Here is a 26,262-nt window from a genome sequence, read left to right as displayed (position 1 = left end):
GGGGGTTCAAAGTGCTCACCACATATCTAGATAAGTTCCTTGGGGGGTCTAGTTTCTAAAATGGGGTCACTTGTGGGGGGTTTCTACTGTTTAGGCACACCAGGGGCTCTGCAAACGCAACGTGACACCCGCAGACCATTCCATCAAAGTCTGCATTTCAAAAGTCACTACTTCCCTTCTGAGCCCCGACGTGTGCCCAAACAGTGGTTTACCCCCACATATGGGGTATCAGCGTACTCAGGAGAAACTGGACAACAACTTTTGGGGTCCAATTTCTCCTGTAACCCTTGGGAAAATAAAAAATTCTGGGCTAAATAATTATTTTTGAGGAAAGAAAACGTATTTATTATTTTCACGGCTCTGCATTATAAACTTCTATGAAGCACTTGGGGGTTCAAAGTGCTCACCACACATCTAGATAAGTTCCTTTCAGGGTCTAGTTTCCAAAATGGGGTCACTTGTGGGGGGTTTCTACTGTTTAGGCACATCAGGGGCTCTGCAAACGCAACGTGACGCCCGCAGAGCATTCCATCAAAGTCTGCATTTCAAAACGTCACTACTTCAATTCCAAGCCCCGGCATGTGCCCAAACAGTAGTTTACCCCCACATATGGGGTATCACCGTACTCAGGAGAAACTGGACAACAAATATTGGGGTCAAATTTCTCCTGTTACCCTTGGGAAAAATAAAAAACTCTGGGCTAAATAATTATTTTTGAGGAAAGAAAACGTATTTATTATTTTCACGGCTCTGCATTATAAACTTCTATGAAGCACTTGGGGGTTCAAAGTGCTCACCACACATCTAGATAAGTTCCTTTGGGGGTCTAGTTTCCAAAATGGGGTCACTTGTGGGGGGTTTCTACTGTTAAGCCACATCAGGGGCTCTGCAAACGCAACGTGACGCCCACAGAGCATTCCATCAAAGTCTGCATTTCAAAACGTCACTACTTCACTTCCGAGCCCCGGCATGTGCCCAAACAGTGATTTACCCCCACATATGGGGTATCAGCGTACTCAGGAGAAACTGGACAACAACTTTTGGGGTCAAATTTCTCCTGTTACCCTTGGGAAAATAAAAAATTGCAGGCTAAAAGATCATTTTTGAGAAAATAATTTTTTTTTTTTTTTTCATGGCTCTGCGTTATAAACTTCTGTGAAGCACTTGGGGGTTCAAAGTCCTCACCACACATCTAGATTAGTTCCTTTGGGGGTCTAGTTTCTAAAATGGTGTCATTTCTGGGGGATCTCCAATGTTTAGGCACACAGGGGCTCTCCAAACGTGACATGGTGTCCGCTAATGATTGGAGCTAATTTTCCATTTAAAAAGCCAAATGGCGTGCCATCCCTTCCGAGCCCTGCCGTGCGCCCAAACAGTGGTTTACCCCCACATATGGGGTATCAGCGTACTCAGGACAAACTGGACAACAATATTTGGGGTCCAATTTCTCCTATTATCCTTGGCAAAATAGGAAATTCCAGGCTAAAAAATCATTTTTGAGGAAAGAAAAATTATTTTTTATTTTCATGGCTCTGCGTTATAAACTTCTGTGAAGCACCTGGGGGTTTAAAGTGCTCAATATGCATCTAGATAAGTTCCTTGGGGGGTCTAGTTTCCAAAATGGGGTCACTTGTGCGGGAGCTCCAATGTTTAGGCACACAGGGGCTCTCCAAACGCGACATGGTGTCCGCTAACAATTGGAGCTAATTTTCCATTCAAAAAGTCAAATGGCGCGCCTTCTCTTCCGAGCCCTGCCGAGTGCCCAAACAGTGGTTTACCCCCACATATGAGGTATCGGCGTACTCGGGAGAAATTGCCCAACAAATTTTATGATCCATTTTATCCTACTGCCCATGTGAAAATGAAAAAATTGAGGCGAAAAGAATTTTTTTGTGAAAAAAAAGTACTTTTTCATTTTTACAGATCAATTTGTGAAGCACCTGAGGGTTTAAAGTGCTCACTAGGCATCTAAATTAGTTCCTTGGGGGGTCTAGTTTCCAAAATGGGGTCACTTGTGGGGGAGCGCCAATGTTTAGGCACACAGGAGCTATCCAAACGCGACATGGTGTCCGCTAACGATGGAAATAATTTTTCATTCAAAAAGTCAAATGGCGCTCCTTCCCTTCCGAGCCTTACCATGTGCCCAAACAGTGGTTTACCCCCACATATGAGGTATCGGCGTACTCGGGAGAAATTGCCCAACACATTTTAGGATCCATTTTATCCTGTTGCCCATGTGAAAATGAAAAAATTGAGGCTAAAAGAATTTTTTTGTGAAAAAAAAGTACTTTTTCATTTTTACGGATCAATTTGTGAAGCACCTGGGGGTTCAAAGTGCTCACTATGCATCTAGATAAGTTCCTTGGGGCGTCTAGTTTCCAAAATGGGGTCACTTGTGGGGGAGCTCCAATTTTTAGGCACACGGGGGCTCTCCAAACGTGACATGGTGTCCGCTAAAGAGTGGAGCCAATTTTTGATTCAAAAAGTCAAATGGCGCTCCTTCCCTTCCAAGCCCTGCCGTGCGCCAAAACAGTGGTTTACCCCCACATATGAGGTATCAGCGTACTCAGGACAAATTGGACAACAACTTTCGTGGTTCAGTTTCTCCTTTTACCATTGGGAAAATAAAAAAATTGTTGCTAAAAGATAATTTTTGTGACTAAAAAGTTAAATGTTCATTTTTTCCTTCCATGTTGCTTCTGCTGCTGTGAAGCACCTGAAGGGTTAATAAACTTCTTGAATGTGGTTTTGAGTACCTTGAGGGGTGCAGTTTTTAGAATGGTGTCACTTTTGGGTATTTTCAGCCATATAGACCCCTCAAACTGACTTCAAATGTGAGGTGGTCCCTAAAAAAAATGGTTTTGTAAATTTCGTTGTAAAAATGACAAATCGCTGGTCGAATTTTAACCCTTATAACTTCCTAACAAAAAAAAATTTTGTTTCCAAAATTGTGCTGATGTAAAGTAAACATGTGGGAAATGTTATTTATTAACTATTTTGTGTCACATATCTCTCTGGTTTAACAGAATAAAAATTCAAAATGTGAAAATTGCGAAATTTTCAAAATTTTCGCCAAATTTCCGTGTTTATCACAAATAAATGCAGAATTTATTGACCTAAATTTACCACTAACATGAAGCCCAATATGTCACGAAAAAACAATCTCAGAACCGCTAGGATCCGTTGAAGCGTTCCTGAGTTATTACCTCATAAAGGGACACTGGTCAGAATTGCAAAAAACGGCAAGGTCTTTAAGGTCAAAATAGGCTGGGTCTTGAAGGGGTTAAGATGTGAACTACCTTATATTATACCCTGATATTAGCGCTTTTTACCGCATAATTGGTGGTCTTGTATTTATTTCTATGTAGCTACATAGTGGGCCCCAAGAATGATTTTCTCTGGTGGGCCCAATGTGCTCCAGTCCGACGCTGGGTCCCTTTGACCATAGAATTTCTGGTACTTCGTCCAGTACCTCCTTGGGTAGGCCTCTGTCAGTTGTTTGAGGTTCTTGTAGGGCCGCCAGCATGATTCTTCTTGGGTCAGGGATGAAGAAAGTGTCACTGTCCCATCTTCCTGGTACACTGTGGTTGCCTTCAGCTTCTGCAGTAGGTCCGCTCCCAGCAGGTTGAGTGGCAGGTCCCTGACACCACAAACTGGGACAGGATAGAGTGTCCTGGCTGAGTGCATACGCTCAGATATTTTGTAAGCTGAGAATGTCTGACTTGACCATCAATGCCCATGCGAGACACAGAGGATTCTGATAGGCAGGTGGGATCGGGGAGTTCCACAGGTCTCATCACACTTCTGGCTGCACCGGTGTGTAGAAGAAAAGATCTGACGCCATCCACTTTCAGGGTAATTTGAGGTATTGGTCCTGCAGACGGGGTTTTACATGTCAGGAGCATAGTGTCTTGCAGACCTGGCTTGCTTACCCCTGTCCTATGGACGGGGTACTTCACTACCTTCTGTACTTCTTCCTTGACCTGTTTCTCTGGACCAACTCTTGGGCTGCATGGGTGCTCTGCACTGGTTCCGGATATGGCCAAACTTGCCACAGTTGCAAAACTTGACACTTCTTCTGTCTTTGTAGAGTGGTTGCGCTTCCCGGTCAGTGGTCACCATGAGAGGGGCCGTCTTCTGCACTCCTGGTTGGGACTCAATCCCTTTGGCTACTGTGCACAATGGCATGATGGGCACTATAGCGGCAGCAGGGTCCGGCCTGCTGATTGAAGCTGCGGGGCCTGGTGGTAAGATGGGGCCTGCAGGTACGTCCGTGGTGAGGCCTGGGGGTGCCATGAGACTGGTGACTGCATCCAACCCGAGGTCTTGGGGCAATACAGGGGCTGCGGCTACATCTGTCATCTCTTCTTCCCCCTGGTTTGACATAGCTTCTCCCCTTTGCTAACCTTATTGAGGTCGGTGTCTCCTTTCCGGAGTCTGCAGCGGTTCTTCCGGTGTGTCGCCCGGCACTTTGCAGCGTCTTCACCTCTGGCTCCCCTTCCGGCGTTCTCAGCAGCATGGCACCCATTTCCTTCTTCACGCTCTTTGGGGCGCTATGGTGGCGGCAGTTTTGGCGACAATTGGCAATAAACAGTCTCCTAGGCACACATAACCCATTTTGCTGGGTTAGTCCACTGCCATTGACCTGTTCTCGGGCCTAGCCACTGCCAGTGGTTTCCTGATTGGCTGTCTCAGTCCATGCACAAAGGCCTGTGCCAACATTTGTGTGTGTATCTGTCATGAATGGTGAAGCCCAAGTCTTGGAATACTTGCATTACTCTGCCATGAAACTTCTCCACAGACTTTTCTTGGCTCATGTCATGTAAGCTGAGAGCTTGTCCTGCCAATCTGCCTTTGGCCCACTCTCTGAGCTCTTCAATTAGCTGTGGCCCTGACTCCCAAGCGTGTACATCTAATTCTGCTGGAAGTTTGAATTGTTCCTTCATGATTGGCCAGAGTGCATCGCCTTTTATTTCCATTTATGGCCCAAAGATCATTCCAGGTGGCTATATACGTTTGCTGGTTCTGCTACATTCTTCGGTAAAATGGCATGGGATGCATCCCTGGGTGTGGAAGATTGTTGAGAATGCTGGTCATCTGACTTGGGGTGAAGTGCACATAGTATGATGGTGGTGCCTCTATCTGCCCCTTCATTCTTGGTGCCTGTGGGTTTCTTTTCTTAGTACTGGGCAGCATGTATGATGTTCCCTCCTCATCCTCATCAGAGGAATACTTGTGATAGCATGTGCTGGGGCCATACACTGGCTGATTTTTGGACTTAGAAGTTGCCTTTATATGTAATGATGTCTCCCCCCTTGCTGAAGCTGTGATGGATTAGGTTTTTAGTTCTATGTTGGTGTGAATGTAGGCAACTCTGACCTGTGCTGAAGTTATACATTATCAGCAGATGATGATGTAATTCCTCCCCCCTCTGCACCCAGGGCTGAGCTGTCTGCTGTCTGATGTGTCTGGGGGCTGGCTACTGCATGGCGTGTAGGGGGATTTACACCTCCTTCCCCTGATATCACAACTGGCAATGACTGGACTGTGCCAGGGACATAGAAGGGGTGCCTTGTGCTGTAAGCAGCACATTGTTTGAATTGAGCGTTGGCCCAGCCGGCAACACAGAAGAAGAAGTTTCCGGCATTTCCGGTGCGCAGAGGACTACGTCAGCGCTCACTTCGTTTCCTTGACTACACAGCTTGCGGCGTCTGTACGGAAGCATTTTTTGAATGGAGGAGGTAACGTTTAAATGTCCGGCGTCCCTCTACCCCGACACACCCCCTGAGGAAGTGTTACGAAATGCGCGTTGGGGTAAAGGAACGGAGACACGGACATCATACCTTATGTAAGTTATTCTTAGCGTGCCCATGCTTTCCACTTTGTGACCTACTAATGTGACCTTATAGGTGTCTTTGAGGAGGCGGTGAATGCCACTACACACATGACTTTTTGCAGTAATGATTATTTAACTTAACCCCCTCATTGTATCTCCTGTAGTTCACTTTGTTTCCATTCTTGTGGATTGGCGGGTTTTTTTCAGCTATATGTAGGTTCCTCCTTATTTATGCAGTTGATTATGTGTGGGCAATTTGGGTATTTATTCATCATATAGGTTTTTTCTGATGTTATGTGAACAAATCCGCTCCTTCACATTGGGAGGATTTTCTCTTGGATATTATATACCGTTGCTAACTATTTGTGAATTATTAATAAAATTTATTGAATTTAATACTACAGGACATTGTGTTTTTAGTCCGATTGCGTTGGTTGGCAATTTAGGACTTGTTTTTTGGGGGGTTATTAAATTGATAGCATAACACAATGATATCATAGGGATCTAAAAGTAGTTGATTACAGAAGAAGTGTCTGAAACAGGAGGAGATATATGGGGCAGAGAAGAGATCCAGCAGAGAAGGAGGAGATGATGAAGAAGAAGGGGTTGATGAAAGGTGTATAGGAGGAGGAGGTGAGGAGTGGGGAAAAAGGAACAGAGGGAGGGGAAGATGGGAGGTGTGGAGGAGAGAGAGAAGAGGAGGAGAAGAGAGGCATGGAGATGGGTGTGGAGAAGTAAGAGCAGGAGGAGATAGGTGTGGGGGAGTTTAGAAGGAGGAGAGAAAAAGGGTGAGTGAAGGAGGAAAGAGGTGTGGAAGAGAAGGAGGAGTATAGGTGTGGAGATGGGTGTGGAGAGATAGAGAGAGGGAGAGGGAATGAAGAAGGAGGAGAAAAAGAGTGACAGGAAAAAGGAGGATAGAGAGGAGAAAGATGGAGGAGAAAGACAAGAAGAGAATTCCTTCTTCTTTGATGCAGCCTGAGACGGCATGGTCAGAGCCACAGTGCCATCTCCCTGTACAAAGGTTGGGCGGGGTGCACCACATACTGTGCAAATACTCCCTATAACATGGATTCTGCTAAGAGCAGACTGCACAGATCTAATATCTGGGGAGGTGCTGATGGCTTAATACCTTTCCCCATTTTATACACATAAAAATTAGTTCCTGGTTTGCTCACATATCTTTCTGTACCACCTAAACGATGTAAGCTCTGCTGCTACTGTATACCATGTATCAGCATTCAGCAATTTAACATCAGCTAACTTACCTTATTTTCGTTTCTACGTCATGCTATTCTGCAGCTTGAAGTCTGCCATTCTGATGAATTTCACATACTTTATACCTTCTAAAATTATTCACATACTTAACACTTCGTGTTTTGCCACTCTCTGGGGGGCCGTTTTCTCATCAGGAAGTAAAAGGCTCTCCTGTTGCTTGGCCACTTTATACCCCATGGCAAAAAAGAAAAAACAAAAACACAACAATAAAAACCTCAAGGAGGTAAGTATATAAAAACACAAAAAATGAAAGGAAAAAGGAAGCTTTCAAAAAATTGATGCAAGAAGTTGAAACCAAAACAAAAGAAAACCATCAAAAACTCGGTACACGATCCAAAACTCAGGATCTTTATACAAAAGGAAAAACTTTTTAAACAAAAAGTAAAGAGGCAGAAAGGAAAAACTTTGGAAAACTTAAAAAACTTTAAAATGTAAAAAAGACAGAAGGAAAGAGGAAAAACCTTCAAAAGAATAAAAAGTTAAAACGGCTTCTCTCTCTTTTTTTTCCCCTAAACTCTCTGCTCTCAAATGCAGTAAGAGACACACTTCCCCTCTTCATATGCTGCTGTATCCAATGTTACTAAAATCACATATCTGAAAAACAAGTATGTCACAGCAAAAATGATAGTTACTATTTAGTTTCACTTCTTCACAAATAGCTACACCATAGCCAGCACTGCAGAAACCGGAAACTTACCGTATATACTCGAGTATAAGCCGACCCGAGTATAAGCCGACCCCCGTAATTTTGCCACAAAAAACTGGGAAAACTTATTGACTCGAGTATAAGCCTAGGGTGGAAATGCAGCAGCTACCGGTGAATTTCAATAATAAAAATAGATCATTATTTCCCCATAGCTGTGCCATATAGTGCTCTGCGCTGTTCATTATTGCCCTATAGCTCTGCCCCATATAGTGCTCTGCGCCGTTCATTATTGCCCTATAGCTGTGCCCCATATAGTGCTCTGCACCGTTCATTATTGCCCTATAGCTGTGCCCCATATAGTGCTCTGCACCGTTCATTATTGCCCTATAGTTCTGCCCCATATAGTGCTCTTGCACCGTTCATATTGCCCCATAGAAAGCTCTGCCCCATATAGTGCTCTGCACCGTTCATATTGCCCCATAGAAAGCTCTGCCCCATATAGTGCTCTTGCACCATTCATATTGCCCCATAGAAAGCTCTGCCCCATATAGTGCTCTTGCACCGTTCATATTGCCCCATAGAAAACTCTGCCCCATATAGTGCTCTGCACCATTCATTATTGCCCTATAGCTGTGCCCCATATAGTGCTCTGCACCGTTCATTATTGCCCTATAGCTGTGCCCCATATAGTGCTCTGCACCGTTCATTATTGCCCTATAGCTCTGCCCCATATAGTGCTCTGCACCGTTCATTATTGCCCTATAGCTCTGCCCCATATAGTGCTCTTGCACCGTTCATATTGCCCCATAGAAAGCTCTGCCCCATATAGTGCTCTTGCACCGTTCATATTGCCCCATAGAAAGCTCTGCCATTGTCGCTGCTGCTGCAGTAAAAAAAAAAAAAAAACACCACATACTCACCTCTCTTGCTTGCAGCTCCCGCCGTCTCGTCCCGGCGTCTCCGCTCTGACTGATCAGGCAGAGGGCGCCGCGCACACTATATGCGTCATCGCGCCTTCTGACCTGAACAGTCAAGCGCCCGGCGGCTGGAACGCGGACAGGTGAATATTACATACTTACCTGGTCCTGGCGTCCGGCTCCTTCTCCCGCACAGCTGTCTTCGGTGCCGCAGCTTCTTCCTCTATCAGCGGTCACCGTTACCGCTGATTAGAGAAATGAATAGGCGGCTCCACCCCTATGGGAGGTGGAGCCGCCTATTCATTTTTCTAATGAGCGGTCCCACGTGACCGCTGATAGAGGAAGAACTGCAGCACCGAAGACCGTGGGACGGCAGGGGGAGTGCCAGGACTAGGTAAGTATGCCTCAGCGCCCTCTCCCCCTCACCCGCCGACCCCACCGCCGACCGTGACTCGAGTATAAGCCGAGAGGGGCACTTTCAGCCCAAAAATTTGGGCTGAAAATCTCGGCTTATACTCGAGTATATACGGCAGCAAAAAAGGAGAAAAACAAAAGTGACAGTGTGATTTACAATGGATATATCTTTGCCAATGGCAGAAAGGGAAGTTCAGAAAAAGAGAAAAAAAACTTTCCTTTACAATAGTATGCACTTAAAGCAGCAATACGTGACACAAACAGAAACAGACGTCCGGGAGAAACCGATGCCCTTTTATTATTTTGTGACACGTGCAGGTTGCGCTGGGAACAGACTACTGCCAATCGCACTGGGCACACCTGTGCCTGGGCCGCCTTGGTGAGAAACGCAACAAGCGGGAAATCTAACACCCCGGTCCAGTCATCCTGACTGGCTTGCCGACACTACGGGAATCTGCAGTAGCCCTCTAAGTTATCACTACCCGAGCCTGGAACATGGGACTACCTTCCCCGGGACTACCTGTCCCTCCTATGCATGGGAATCCTGCAATAACTTATCGAGCGATTTGACCTCCTGCGGTCTGTTACCCAGCAACTACAAGCAAAGCAGTCACCGTTCCAGCTTTTCTCCCGGATCTCATACAAACATGGAACACATACACGGCACACAGCAAACACCTTGACTTATATTCCAGGGTTTGGATACGAGCTTGGACTTTTTACACTACCTGGGAATGCGGTGGTGACCACACCTGACCGGCAAAAGGTATATACCCGGATTGGGAACAGGAGACTTTCAGGCAAGATGATAACATTTTCTTACCTTACTTATGGAGCTGCGCAGTCTCCATCCCATGAACCAAGGCTGTGGCCAACACCTCCGTCTCTCTGGTCAGCAGGGTCACCTGTGTGTTTCGTCCACGCCTCACGGTAGGCGCCAGTTGTTATGGAAATTTGGTTTGGATAAATTTATCTTTGTGTGTGCTGTGGCCGTTCCCAATAAGACTGAGTATTTTGAGCGCTCAAAAATGAGACTGTACACCATTGTGACAGAAAAGCATTCCATCAATACTGCTGATTTATTGTACATACATGGATTTATAATTGCATATAGAAAGGAGTGGTTAGGGGTGGTTTGGTAATTACCATATTGTCTAGCTCCTCTGTTATTGGTTATCTAAATATATATGGAATATTGTGATTAATGCACCTATGAATGCTGATTAAGCAACTAAAATGTAGCTCTCGGCATTTAGGACAAAGTTGAAACATCTGATCAGCACTTAATACATCTTGCGTTCTTCCGCTTTTGCCTGAAAAATCCCCATACAGTCTTTCTGGCTTATATCAGTTTATGTCAGCCATTTTAAGCCATTAATTATAATGTATATACAGTGGCGTAGGAAAGGAGGTGCGGGGGGGGGGGCGGGCCGCCCCGGGCGGCACAATGCGGGGGGCGGCCGGCGCTGCAGGAGGAGGAAGAAAAAAAAAAAAAAAAGACGCGGGCCCTTTAAATCTTCGGGCGGCGCCGTCAAGACCAGGTTCCCCCCCACCCCCGCTCTAATACTCACCTCTCCTGGTTCCTGCGGCAGCTGCAGCGTCTTCAGCGCCCTCTGACTCTGCGACGTCTCAGGGCAGAGGGCACAATAGCGTCATCACTGTGCGCGCCGCTCAGCCTCTCTGTCCTGAGCGTTGCAGAGCCGGAGAGACGCTGACTGGCTGCACCGGACCTACGCTAGGAACGGGAGAGGTGAGGATTTTTTTTCTTTATGTCTGACTCTGTCTGGAGACACTGGGGGAATACTGGAGACCATGGGGCAGATTACTGGACACACCGGGGCAATACTGGAGACCATGGGGCAGATTGCTAGACACACTGGGGCAATACTGGAGACCATGGGGCAGAATGTTGGACACACTGGGGCAATACTGGAGACCATGAGGCAGAATGCTGGACACACTGGGGCAATACTGGAGACCATGGGGCAGAATGCTGGACACACTGGGGCAATACAGGAGACCATGGGGCAGATTGCTGGACACATTGAGGCAATGCTGGAGACCCTGGGGCAGACTTCTGGACACACTGGGGCAGATTTCTGGACATACTGGGGCAATGCTGGAGACCCTGGGGCAGATTTCTGGACACGCTGGGGCAATGCTGTGCACGCTGGGGAAGATTGCTGTGCACGCTGGGGAAGATTGCTGTGCACGCTGGGGGCAATGCTGGAGACCCTGGGGCAGATTTCTGGACATACTGGGGCAATGCTGGACACTGGGGCAGATTGCTGGACACACTGGGGCAATGCTGGACACTGGAGCAGATTGCTGGACACACTGGGGGCAATGCTGGACACACTGGGGCAATGCTGGAGACCCTGGGGCAGATTTCTGGTCACATTGAGGCAATGCTGGAGACCCTGGGGCAGATTTCTGAACACACTGGGGCAGATTTCTGGATATACTGGGGCAATGCTGGAGACCCTGGGGCAGATTTCTGGACACTGGGGCAATGCTGGACACTGGGGCAGATTGCTGAACACGCTGGGGCAATGCTGGACACTGTGGCAGATTGCTGTGCACACTGGGGCAGATTGCTGTGCACACTGGGGCAGATTGCTGTGCACACTGGGGCAGATTGCTGTGCACACTGGGGCAGATTGCTGTGCACACTGGGGCAGATTGCTGTGCACACTGGGGCAGATTGCTGTGCACACTGGGGCAGATTGCTGTGCACACTGGGGCAGATTGCTGTGCACACTGGGGCAGATTGCTGGGCACACTGGGGCAATGCTGGACAACATGGGGGTAATATGCTGGGCACACTGGGGCAGATTGCTGTGCACACTGGGGCAGATTGCTGTGCACACTGGGACAATGCTGGACACTGGGGTAGATTGCTGGACACACTGGGGCAATGCTGGACAACATGGGGGTAATATGCTGGGCACACTGGGACAGATTGCTGGACAACATGGGGGTAATATGCTGGACACACTGGGGCAGATTGCTGGACACACTGGGGGCAGGACTTGAGGCATGGGCAGAATGTAGATACGGGGCATGATTGGAGACACGGGGCAGGATTGGATCATGGGGCAGGATTGGATCATGGGGCAGGACGGATACGATGGAGGCAGGATGGGGAGATCATATGAGGTAGAATGGATACTCATGAGGGCAGGATGCGACAACATATGGCTGGAGCCAGGAATGAGATAAACGGGGCCAGGGTGGGGAATAGTATTACCATAGGGGCTAATTAAGGGATATTATTACTGCAGTGATGTATTTATTTTATTTTTTGAGTATACTGTTTTAAATGGGGGGGCGGTCCTGTTACTGTGCAGAGTGACACTATATCACCTTTTTTTCTTCATGTGGTGTAATGTAGAAGTTGTGAAAAATTAAGTATTGTGTTCTGCAAGCTGAGCTCGAGATAACTGTTATTTCCTGCAGAAACGAGTCCTGCTGGAAGGAATGATGGCGGTCTGTGCTGGATGAAAGATGAAGGACTTCACCTAGAGACGTCACTGGTGAGTCAGTGTTACCTATACACTGTATACTATATACAGCGGTCCTGTGTACAATGGTCACCAGTGATCACTGTATTATCTATACATTATATACAGAGTTCCTGTGTATAATACCACCAGTGATCTCTGTATTACCTCTACACAGACACTGCATACTAAGTACAGATCTCCTGTGAATACTGGCACTTATGGTGATAGTATTGTGTTTTTTTTTTTTATTACTGATCAGTATTGTAGTATTCAGTCACTATGTGGTGGTAATATGTGGTCTGGAAATGGTGTTGTGGTATTTGTCCCTTGTATGTAGTATTATTCGGTCACTATGTGGTCTGGTCATGGTGTGGTGGTATTAAGTCACAGGTTTGGCATGTGGGGGTGACACCATTAGGCCCAGTTTAAGTTCTACAAAACAGGAAAACCATTTTTGGTAACCTTTGTTTGTATTGAGCCTTTGGCGCCAAACTCGGGAACAGCCCCGGCGGCAAAAGCTTTAGCTACGCCTCTGTGTACATATTAGCTGTGAGTATATGAGTATACATGCAAGTGAGATCTACATGATATACTGTATATGTATATATATATATATATATATATATATACATATCTATCACACTGCCCACACATCATCCACTGCACAGGGAAACATCCAATCCTACCTTCTCCACAGCAGCCTGTCAGCACCTTTGACCATCACCACCAGACATACTAACAGAGGCCAGGACAAATGGAGGTAATATGCAATCAATCCTAACCTCCCCCGCCCAGATGCTTGCTTCACAGACTCACTCCTGCCATTATATCAATTCTGTTGGAGATCATGGCTCCTGCCAGGCAATCACTACTGCTTTTGGGTCTCCTGATTCCTGAAGCACCACGTTATGTCCAAGATGGTGCCGGCCCCGTGTGGACATGGAGGCAGGGTAAATGCTAGAGTGTATGGGTTCCTTCCAGGTGTGACGTCATTTCTGGGGGCGTGTCTTATCGGGAGGGGGCGTGTTTTCAGTCACATCATAAAGGCAGCAAAGCAAAGCAGCATGATTATAGCTTGTGGACGCCATGCCACATGGAGGTTAGTGGTTTCAGGGTGAAAAAATGCTACTTGCTATTCGCTATTGGGGGGAGGCCCTGTGGTGGGCGACCTGCTTGTCTGTGTGGGGGGCACCGCTGCTGTTGTGGGGGACTCCTGTGGTGGGCTTTTTGGGGGGCACCGCTGCTGCTGGCTGTTGTGGGGGACCCCGGTGGTGGGCTTTTTAGGGGGGCACCGCTGCTGCTGGCTGTTGTGGGGGACCTCCGTGGTGGGCTTTTTGGGGGGGCACCGCTGCTGCTGGCTGTTGTGGGGGCTTTTTGGGGGGGGCACCGCTGCTGGCTGTTGTGGGGGACCCCCGTGTTGGGCTTTTGGGGGGGCACAGCTGCTGCTGGCTGTTGTGGGCTTTTTTTGGGGGGACCGCTGCTGCTGGCTGTTGTGGGGGACCCCCGTGGTGGGCTTTTTGGGGGGGCACCGCTGCTGCTGGCTGTTGTGGGGGACCCCCGTGGTGGGCTTTTTGGGGGGGCACCGCTGCTGCTGGCTGTTGGGGACCCCCGTGGTGGGCTTTTTGGGGGGGCACTGCTGCTGCTGGCTGTTGGGGACCCCCGTGGTGGGCTTTTTGGGGGGGCACCTGCTGCTGCTGGCTATTGTGGGGGACCCCTGTGGTGGGGTTTTGGGGGGGGAACCGCTGCTGCTGGCTGTTGGGGACCCCCGTGGTGGGCTTTTGGGGGGGGCACCTGCTGCTGATGGCTATTGTGGGGGACCCCTGTGGTGGGGTTTTGGGGGGCACCTGCTGCTGGCTATTTTGGGGGACCCCTGTGGTGAGATTTTGGGGGGCACCTGCTGCTGCTGGCTATTGTGGGGGACCCCTGTGGTGGGATGTTGTGGGGGACCCCTGTGGTGACATTTTGGTGGGGTACCTGCTGCTGGCTGTTGTGGGGGACCCCTGTGGTGGGCTGTTGTGGGGTACCCTTGTGGTGGGCTGTTGTGGGGGACCCCTGTGGTGGGCTGTTGTGGGGGGACCCCTGTGGTGGGATTTTGGGGGGCACATGCTGGCTGTTGGGGGGGACCCCTGTGGTGGGGTTTGAAGGTGACCTGCTGCCTACGGGGTGGACCCCTTTTAGTGGGGGAGACCTGTGGTGGGGTTTGAGGGTGACATGCTTGTGGTTCGGTTTGGGGGGGCGTGACCTGTCTATTGGGGGGGACCCCTGTGGTGGAATTTGAGGGCTATCTGCTTGTGGGATGTGGGGGGAGACCTGCTGCAGGCTATTGGGGGACCCCTGTGGTGGGATGTGGTGGTGACCTGCCTGCGTGGTGGGACGTGGGGAGGCGACCTGCCTGCGTGGTGGGACGTGGGGAGGCGACCTGCCTGCGTGGTTGGACGTGGGGAGGCGACCTGCCTGCGTGGTTGGACGTGGGGAGGCGACCTGCCTGCGTGGTGGGACGTGGGGAGGCGACCTGCCTGCATGGTGGGACGTGGGGAGGCGACCTGCCTGCGTGGTGGGACGTGGGGAGGCGACCTGCCTGCGTGGTGGGACGTGGGGAGGCGACCTGCCTGCGTGGTGGGACGTGGGGAGGCGACCTGCCTGTGTGGTGGGACGTGGGGAGGCGACCTGCCTGCGTGGTGGGACGTGGGGAGGCGACATGCTGCTTACGGAGGGATCCCTTTTATTGGGGGGCGACCTGCTTATGGGTTGGGTTTGGGGGGCTGTTAAGGGCTTAGGCTGGGTAGAGTGGACGTACAACAAGGGTTTGGGCTGGGTCGGGGGTGGACGTCCGATGGGGGGGTTTGGGCTGGGTCAGTGGTGGACGTCCGATGGGGGGGTTCCACGTCCGGTGGGGGTTTGGCCGTCCGATGGGGGTTTATTCTTGGGTGGGCGTGGTGTACGATGGGAGTAATGCTTGGAGGGGTGGACGTCCGATGGGGGTTTATGCTGGGGGGTTAAGCCGGGGTGGCATCCGATGGGGGGGGTGTCTGATGGGATTTATGGTTGGGGGCAGGGGGCGTCATATGGGGATTTACGCTTGTGGGAGGGAATGTCTGGTGGGCTTTGGGTTTATCCTGTGGGGTCCGCTGGTTAATGTGAGGTGGATGTTTCTGACTGGGGGAGCGAGGTTATTCTGTGTGGCCTTCTGGTTGATGTGGGGGGGCTAATGCTTCATTGGGGTACACACAAAAAAATGGGTGTATGCTGCTTATGCTATGCAAAAAAAAAATGTAGGTATTTCCTGTAGAGGAGGGTACACCACCAACTGGCACGAAGCTAATCCGTTTTAGCTTAATGTCAGTAGGAGGAAGACATGGGTCTGGACCGCCCAGCCCAGTTTAGGCCTTAGGTTTTGGTTTTTTTTTCTATTAACGATTTTTTTTTCTTCCCAGATATGGCTTTTGAGGGTGACAGTGGAATTGTCACTCTAATCTTCCACCTAGAATTGTCACTACCGTATCATCTGTGGTCTACGAGGCAAGGCCCTAACACATCAAGAGTGTTTGGGGTTCCCCGGAGGACCGTTCATGCCACGAATCCCCCTACCCTCTCGCCTCTCTGCGTCCAGGTTATTCCATGCCCATCTTAATCATCAGTCTGCGAAAAAGGATTTGTGATCTTAAGGACTGGTATATCCTACGAGGCAGTGAGGGGGCTACTTTAAAAAAAAAAATTAAAAAAAACACAGGACAAATATGTCCTAGTTTTCCCCTGAGCAATGTGGACGTCTCCTTAGGAAACCTTCCTATTCATGCAGCCTCCACGTTTTCCAGAGGCTCCTGTGACCCTGCTCTTAAAATATCCAGGCTTTGGTCTAGGCCTTCTCTGGTGGCCGGTCCACACCGCCAGCGCCCTGAACAATCATGCATGCCGACTTTCTAGTGCGTCCTACTTTGAGCCTATCAGTTTAAGAGTACTTCGCTTCTGCAACAGAGGACTAAAGTCTGCCTCCCAAGAGATCTGTTCAAATTTGGTTGTTTTGGAAATGTTCTGTCCAAAAACAACGACGGGACAACTCTCCGACCCGCCAGGAAAAGACGAGACCTTCCTTTAGGCCAGCTCTCTCCTGGCATCCATGAACCCACCAGCACTGGTCTGCTAGGCCTGAATCTAGCAGACTCTCTTCGACATGATGGGGCGTTCCCACCTTGGATGTTTCTCAGGGTCGGCTGCCGTGTCCTTCACAATTCAAGGCCGGTATTATGATCTCTGGTCAGGGACACCGAAACCGACACCGGAGGCAGGTCCGGTGGGGGGGGGCAGAGCCACATACCCTATCGACAGTCCTGCCCGCATGCACCAACAGCAAATTACATTTTTACAATACTTTAGAAATGCATAAAATGAAACAAGCAAAGGCATACAATGAAACAAGGAAAGGCATAAAGTTTTTCAATGCAAAAAAATGCAGTTTTATAAAATTAGAAATATTTCTATATCTAATGTTAAAATGATATGTATCCAGTATTTCTATAAGTAAGTCTGAGATTTCTGTGAGAAATGGTAATTGTTTACCTCTTAAACCAGTTCTGAATGTAAATAAAACATTGCTCTGATTAAGTCTCCACATTGTATTTTAGTCTTTCATTTCATGCATAGGGCAGGACAAGCCCATGACGTATCTGTGTAAAGCTAGGTTCACATTGCGTTAATGGGTTAACGCTAACGGACTGCGTTGCATGGCGAAAATGTCGCAATTAACGCCGTGCAACGGGTCCGTTAGCGCACCCATTGACAGCAATGTTATCTTTAGCTGAAGCGCATCGCTAGCGCATGCCATTTTCGGCACGCGCTAGCAATGTGCCGTTCTTTTGTGACGGACCTCGGACGCTGCTTGGGGATCTGCGCTAGCGGGGAGGGTGAACGCCGACCCTCTAGAAACATTGCGTTAGCGCAATACGCTAGCGCTATGCGCTTAACGGATTGCACTAACGCAATGTGAACCTAGCCTAAGACATGTAAGGTGCTATAATAAGAGCCTTGGGCTGGTTTCACACCAGCATTCGGCAGGGCTGCGGATGGCACCTTCTTCCTCCGTTAAGCCCTGCCCAATGCCGCACCTCTTCCTTCAGTTCCGCCGACGTCTGCATGCATCCTGTATACCCTATCTTTAACATTGGGTACGCAGGCCAAGTGGATGCCTCCGCATGCGTTGTTTTAACGCTGCGCCGACCGGAACAAAATGCAACATGTTGCGTTTGACGCAGTTCAGCGCATCGTGCCTGTGTACCAAATGTTAAAGATAGGGGATGCATGCAGACGTAGGCGGAGCTGAAAGAAGAGGTGCAGCAGTGGGTGGGGCTTAACGGAGGAAGAAGGCTGCCGAACGCTGGTGTGAAACCAGTCCTAGACAGGTAAACCACTTTTGAAACAATGTTCACTTGTACAAGCATTTAACCCCTTAGTGACAGGGCCAATTTTTTTAAAATCTGACCAGTGTCACTTTATGTAGTAATAACTCTGGAATGCTTCAACATATTCCATTGATTTTGAGGTTGTTTTTTTTTCCTGACATATTAGACTTTATGATAATGGTAAACTTGGGCTAATATGTATTTCAGATATTTTGTAAAAATATCAGAAATTTAAAAAAAAAATAGAAATTTTCAAATTTTGAATGATTTTCCCTTTAAGGCCGGAGTCACACTAGAGAGGAATACAGATGAGTGCTATGCGAGAAAAAAAAATTGCATAGCACTCGGACCAATGTTAATCTGTTGGGCAGCTCCCATCACATTTTTTTTTTTTTCACGGCCGTATTACCGTATATGTGCGAGTCAAATTGCACTATGCTGCGATTTGCACCGTATATCAGCCGAGAATCCCCAATGAAAGTCTGTTTGTGCAAGAAAATCTCACACCACACGGGCCATCAGTGTGACTTGCGAGAAATACGCAACATAGTCCTTTGAAAGGCTGGCAATTCAGGTGCAATGTACAGTAAAATCACACTGACAGCTTACAATACTTACAAATAGTTAATTTGTCGGCTTCTGTCAAATCATTGCAGGATAGGAGACATGGTTTACATACAGTAAACCATTGCAGAACGGTTAGATTTATATAGGTCAGTGACTAATACGGTTAGTAGTATGTGTGTGTGTAAAATTTGGGACCTGTATGTATTTAATAAAAATGTTTTCACTGAAAAAACTGGCGTGGGCTCCCACACAATTTTCTGTGCCACAGAGGGAAAGCCAGTGACTGAGGACAGATATTATAGCCTAGAGAGGGACCATGGTTATTGCCACCCCAGAAAAGGTGAATCTGTAAGATGCGCCAATTCTGGCACTCAGTCTCTCTTCTCACTGCCCTGTAGCGGTGGCATATGGGGTAATAAGGGGTTAATGTCACCTTTGTATTGTAAGGTGACAGTAGGTCAGCTTACTAATGGAGAGGTGTCTGATAGATGCCTCTCCATTATTAACCTGTGGGCTTGATGTTACTTGACAATAAAATGGTGACATCAACCCCACAAATATGAACCCCACTGCTACAGGGCAAGTGGGAAGAGCGAGGCTAAGTGCCTGAATTGGCACATCTATAAGATGCGCCATTTATGGGATGGCTGAGAGCTGATGGTTTTTATCCATGGCCTCTTCACAGGCTATTAATATCAGCCTACAGCTTTTATAGGGGGACCCCATGTCAATATCTTGTGTCCCACTGTGAAATAGCCAGTAAAGGCTAAGAAAACAGCTGTGAGTTGATATTAATAGCCTGGGAACCTTTATGGTTATTGGCTCCTTTCCAGAATATTAACATCAGCTGTCAGCTTTCCCTCTGCTGGTTATGAAAATTATGCGGGAGTCCATGCAGGTTTTTTTATTTTTTGAAAAATAAACATTACATTTCACGCAGGTTTCTTAGTTGACTTTTTTTTTACAGCATATGTAGGTTAATTATGTTAATGCTCCTACATGTGTGTGTCTTCAGTTAATATTAATGAGGGTATCTCGTGAAGAGGTTGAATAAGGAAAATACATCACAATTCTTTTTTTTTTTTCTTTTTTTTATATATATCTTTAGCGCTCTGGATTTACAAAAACGCATCAAATTATTAGATAATAAAAAAAATATATATATCTTTGGAAAAGCATCATTTTAAAACCACATTACCTAGGTGAAACAGAGAAACAAACCTCCCGCTCATCAGTCACCCATAAACAACGCGCCGCTATGGATGACACAAAGCTAATATACACAACTCAACTTTGTGACTAATAGTAAATACATAAATAATACCCCGGAGGAAAAATAAAACAAACTGTTAGTCTATGTAGTTACGAAATATCTCATAGTTGTGCCAAAAATCCAACTCCCAATATATATCTGACATGTTCACTCCTGTGTTTCTCCACCCACCCCCGGCTACATCCTACCACTAAGGGTAATATACCCTTCTATGAGAACATGCTCAGAATAAACTATGCAGGTAAAATTACCTTAAGAGAACCATGCTAGATATAGACACTGACATTCACAGCAGCGCGTCCGCCCCGATGCTCTTTTCTGACTCCTTTCTCAGGCCCCCAAAAAAGTGTTAACTAAGTACCCTTTATTTTCTTGCACTGTAGCCGTTTACTTACTACAGGGTATTCAATCATTGTTTCTGTCCCCCCGCCCCATATAAAGTACAACCACTATCTATATGCCTTTATATACAGCATTCTAGAATGCTGTGTATATATATATAGTAGGCCCACTGCCTGTATACCCTTATATACAGCATTTTATAAAGCACAACCACTATCTGTATGCCCTTAAGACAGTGGCATATTAGACTTGCCTAGCCCCATCCAATGGGCTTCGCTAGTCTTAATCTGATGCCTTCTCCTCTTCTATCACCGTCCTTCTTTCTTAGGACGTGTCATCGACTCAATGTCATCCACACGGTGTCTTCCATCGTGCTCCTGTGCATTGCACTTCTTTCTGCCCGTTGCAGTACTTTGCTTTGTGCTCGGCAGAGAAGTGTTCCTGCACAGAAGCGTGATGAGGGAGGTTGTGTGGATGATGTAGAACACAACATCCACGGGAAGGACTGTGCCGGATGAAGACCAGCGCCAAACATAACACCGAACCGCCCCGTAGGTGAGTATAAGAAGTTATTTACATTCTACACATTGGCTTAGGGACATACCGTATATACTCAAGTAGAAGCCGACCCCCCCACCCCCACCCCCTAATTTTGCCACAAAAAACTGGGAAAACTTATTGACTCGAGTATAAACCTAGGGTGGAAAATGCAGCAGCTACTGGTAAATGTCAAAAATAAAAATAGATACCAATAAAAGTAAAATTAATTGAGACATCAGTAGGTTAAGTGTTTTTGAATATCCATATTGAATCAGGAGCCCCATATAATGCTCCATAAAGTTTATGATGGCCCCATAAGATGCTCCATATTAAAATATGCCTCATATAATGCTGCACAAATGTTAATAATGGCCCCATGAGATGCTCCATAGAAACTTTTGCCCCATACAATGCTGCATAAAGGTTGATGGCCCCATAAGATGCTCCATAGATTTTGCCCCATAAAATGCTCCATAGATTATGCCCCATGAGATGCTCCACACATTATGCCCCATTTGCTGCGAATAAAATAAAAAAAATCACATACTCGCCTCTCTTCGCTCAGGCCCCCGGCACTTTCCACTGCTGCGCGCTGCTCTGTCTTCCATCCTCTACACTGACTGTTCAGGCAGAGGGCGGCACGCACACTAAGGCTACGTTCAGATTAGCGTTTCCCGACGCTGCGTTGGGAAACGCAGCGGCGACGCACGCGTCATGCGCCCCTATGTTTAACATGGGGGACGCATGCGTTTTTCTTGTTGCGTTTTTGACGCTAGCGTCGGACGCAAGAAAATGCAACAAGTTGCATTTTTCTTGCGTCCGATTTTCGTCAAAATACGACGCACGCATCGCAAAACGCAGCGTTTTTGCGTGCGTCGTGCGTTGCGTCGCCGACGCAGCGGCGCGCAACGCTAATCTGAACGTAGCCTAACTACGTCATCGTGCCCCCTGACCTGTCAGAGGTCACAGCCAGAGGACAGAGCGGCCCGCAGCGGTGGAAAGGGGAGAGGTGAATATCGCGCAATGCTCACCTCCCCCGTCATACTCACCTGCTCCCGACGCGGTCCCTGGCAGCTTCTCACTGTCAGATGGTCTCCGGGAGTCGGCAGCGTCTTCCTATGTTCAGCTGTCACGAACAGCTCATTAAAGTAATGAATATGCATCCATATTCATTACTTTAATGAGCGGTTCCACGTGACCGCTGAACAAAGGAAGAGCTGCCCGGAGACCATCGGCCATGCAGGGACCGCGCCGGGAGCAGGTGAGTATGTGACAGCCGCCGCTCCCCCTCCCGCGCCGACAATGACTTGAGTATAAGGCCGGCGTCACACTAGCGAGTTTTACGGACGTATGAGCGCATAAAATACGTCCGGAAAACACGCCTAACAAACGTCCCAATTATTCTCTAAGGCCCTGCACCTATCTACCGTATTTTACTGATCAGTATTACACGGCTTTCTACGGCTGTAGAAAATCGCAGCATGCTGCGTTTGTCACCGTATTGCGCAAAACAAACGCCAATGAAAGTGTATAGAAGCCCCAAAAATACGGATTACACACGGACCAGCAGTGTGACTTGCGAGAAATACGCAGCGGTGTTAGAGAGAAAAGCCGGCAATTCAGTGCGGTGTACAGTAAAATCACACTGACAGCTTACAATAGAATAGATAGAATAAATGTGTACATATATATATATATATATATATATATACCTATTCTATGTCAGTGAGACATATGTATATATATATTATTACTTCATACAGCGCTAGATAGCTTTAAAGCCGGTAATTCAATTACCGTCTTTTGCTATCTCCTTCCAAAACCCGACATGATATGAGACATGGTTTGCATACAGTAAACCATCTCATATCCCCATTTTTTTTGCATATTCCACACTACTAATGTTAGTAGTCTGTATATGCAAAATTTGGCCGTTCTAGCTATTAAATTAAAGGGTTAAATGGCGGAAAAAATTGGCGTGGGCTCCCGCACAATTTTCTCCGCCAGAGTAGTAAAGCCAGTGACTGAGGGCAGATATTAATAGCCTGGAGAGGGTCCGTGGTTATTGGCCCCCCTGGCTAAAAACATCTGCCCCCAGCCACCCCAGAAAAGGCACATCTGGAAGATGCGCCTATTCTGGCACTTGGCCACTCTCTTCCCATTCGCCATCTTCTCGCTTGTGCGCTGTAGCGATTTGCAATGTGTAACACCACTGAGAGAGAGATAGAGAGAGAGAGAGAGGAAAAAAAAAAAAGAAAGATTTCCCATTGACTTTGCATTGGGTTTCGTGTTTCGGTCGATTCCCAACTTTTCGCCATAATCGGCCGATTTCACTCGACTCGACTTTTGAGATAGTCGGGTTTCGCGAAACCCGACTCGACCCTAAAAAAGTGAAAGTCGGTCAAGCCTACTCGAGTATGTACGGTACAGCACTCTAGAAGGGTGTGTATAAGGGCATCTAGGTTCTGGTGGTACTATATATGGGGAAAACCTGGTGACAGGTTCCCTTTAAGAAACCTATGGAACTAGGTAAAAAAATAGCATTTTTTGGATGGTGAAAAACTTGTAAATTAAATATTGATGAAGGCTGAACTGCAGGTGGTCTGTGTCTCTTCATAAGTTTAAGGCCGGGGTCACACTAGCGTAGAATACGGACAAGCGCTATGTGAGAAAACATCGCATGGCACTCGGACCAGTGTTAATCTATGGGGCAGATCACATCTGTGATTATTTTTTCATGCTGAATCGGCATACGAGAACAATCGCAGCATATATACCTGACAGGGGCCCATACATTCTGATATCATCAGTAATATATACCTGACAGGGGCCCATACATTCTGATATTATCACTAATATACACCTGACAGAAGCCCATACATTCTGATACCATCAATAATATATACCTGACAGGGGCCCATACATTCTATATCTACAGTAATATATACCTGACAGGGGCCCATACATTCTGATATCATCACTAATATATACCTGACAGGGGCCCATACATTCTGATATCATCACTAATATATATACCTGACAGGAGCCCATACATTCTGATATCATCAGTAATATATACCTGACAGGGGCCCATATACTCTAATATTATCACTAATATACACCTGACAGAAGCCCATACATTCTGATACCATCAATAATATATACCTGACAGGGGTTCATAAATTCTGATATCATCACTAATATATACCTGACAGGGCCCGTATATTCTGATATTATCACTAATATACACCTGACAGGAGCCTGTACATTCTGATATCATCAGTAATATATACCTGACAGGGGCCCATACATTCTATATCTACAGTAATATATACCTGACAGGGACCCATACGAGAACAATCGCAGCATATATACCTGACAGGGGCCCATACATTCTGATATCATCACTAATATATACCTGACAGGGGCCCATACATTCTGATATCATCACTACTATACAGTGGGGCAAAAAAGTATTTAGTCAGTCAGCAATAGTGCAAGTTCCACCACTTAAAAAGATGAGAGGCGTCTGTAATTTACATCATAGGTAGACCTCAACTATGGGAGACAAACTGAGAAAAAAAAATCCAGAAAATCACATTGTCTGTTTTTTTATCATTTTATTTGCATATTATCGTGGAAAATAAGTATTTGGTCAGAAACAAACAATCAAGATTTCTGGCTCTCACAGACCTGTAACTTCTTAAGAGTCTCCTCTTTCCTCCACTCATTACCTGTAGTAATTGCACCTGTTTAAACTTGTTATCAGTATAAAAAGACACCTGTGCACACCCTCAAACAGTCTGACTCCAAACTCCACTATGGTGAAGACCAAAGAGCTGTCAAAGGACACCAGAAACAAAATTGTAGCCCTGCACCAGGCTGGGAAGACTGAATCTGCAATAGCCAATAGCTTGGAGTGAAGAAATCAACAGTGGGAGCAATAATTAGAAAATGGAAGACATACAAGACCACTGATAATCTCCCTCGATCTGGGGCTCCACGCAAAATCCCACCCCGTGGGGTCAGAATGATCACAAGATCGGTGAGCAAAAATCCCAGAACCACGCGGGGGGACCTAGTGAATGAACTGCAGAGAGCTGGGACCAATGTAACAAGGCCTACCATAAGTAACACACTACGCCACCATGGACTCAGATCCTGCAGTGCCAGACGTGTCCCACTGCTTAAGCCAGTACATGTCCGGGCCCGTCTGAAGTTTGCTAGAGAGCATTTGGATGATCCAGAGGAGTTTTGGGAGAATGTCCTATGGTCTGATGAAACCAAACTGGAACTGTTTGGTAGAAACACAACTTGTCAAGTTTGGAGGAAAAAGAATACTGAGTTGCATCCATCAAACACCATACCTACTGTAAAGCATGGTGGTGGAAACATCATGCTTTGGGGCTGTTTCTCTGCAAAGGGGCCAGGACGACTGATCCGGGTACATGAAAGAATGAATGGGGCCATGTATCGTGAGATTTTGAGTGCAAACCTCCTTCCATCAGCAAGGGCATTGAAGATGAAACGTGGCTGGGTCTTTCAACATGACAATGATCCAAAGCACACCGCCAGGGCAACGAAGGAGTGGCTTTGTAAGAAGCATTTCAAGGTCCTGGAGTGGCCTAGCCAGTCTCCAGATCTCAACCCTATAGAAAACCTTTGGAGGGAGTTGAAAGTCCGTGTTGCCAAGCGAAAAGCCAAAAACATCACTGCTCTAGAGGAGATCTGCATGGAGGAATGGGCTAACATACAGTTAGGGCCAGAAATATTTGGACAGTGACACAATTTTCGCGATTTGGGCTCTGCATGCCACCACATTGGATTTGAAATGAAACCTCTACAACAGAATTCAAGTGCAGATTGTAACGTTTAATTTGAAGGGTTGAACAAAAATATCTGATAGAAAATGTAGGAATTGTACACATTTCTTTACAAACACTCCACATTTTAGGAGGTCAAAAGTAATTGGACAAATAAACATAACCCAAACAAAATATTTTTATTTTCAATATTTTGTTGCAAATTCTTTGGAGGCAATCACTGCCTTAAGTCTGGAACCCATGGACATCACCAAACGCTGGGTTTCCTCCTTCTTGATGCTTTGCCAGGCCTTTACAGCCGCAGCCTTCAGGTCTTGCTTGTTTGTGGGTCTTTCCGTCTTAAGTCTGGATTTGAGCAAGTGAAATGCATGCTCAATTGGGTTTAGATCTGGAGATTGACTTGGCCATTGCAGAATGTTCCACTTTTTGGCACTCATGAACTCCTGGGTAGCTTTGGCTGTATGCTTGGGGTCATTGTCCATCTGTACTATGAAGCGCCGTCCAATCAACTTTGCAGCATTTGGCTGAATCTGGGCTGAAAGTATATCCCGGTACACTTCAGAATTCATCCGGCTACTCTTGTCTGCTCTTATGTCATCAATAAACACAAGTGACCCAGTGCCATTGAAAGCCATGCATGCCCATGCCATCACGTTGCCTCCACCATGTTTTACAGAGGATGTGGTGTGCCTTGGATCATGTGCCGTTCCCTTTCTTCTCCAAACTT

The 26,262-nt window shown here is 47.1% G+C and overlaps 1 long non-coding RNA gene across 1 annotated transcript; it reads left to right on the top strand.

Annotated features, from left to right (window-relative positions):
• Positions 1-13,267: 13,267 nt before the first annotated feature.
• On the top strand, positions 13,268-17,201 carry LOC138666983 (uncharacterized). The gene is made up of 2 exons (XR_011318585.1): positions 13,268-13,693; positions 16,029-17,201. It is a non-coding gene; the product is annotated as an uncharacterized lncRNA (long non-coding RNA).
• Positions 17,202-26,262: the final 9,061 nt, after the last annotated feature.

The sequence above is a fragment of the Ranitomeya imitator genome, chromosome 2, assembly GCF_032444005.1.
Source record: "Ranitomeya imitator isolate aRanImi1 chromosome 2, aRanImi1.pri, whole genome shotgun sequence".
NCBI lineage: Eukaryota > Metazoa > Chordata > Amphibia > Anura > Dendrobatidae > Ranitomeya > Ranitomeya imitator.
Note: the sequence above shows the minus strand (reverse complement) of the source record. Positions and strands in the feature narration are given on the sequence as shown.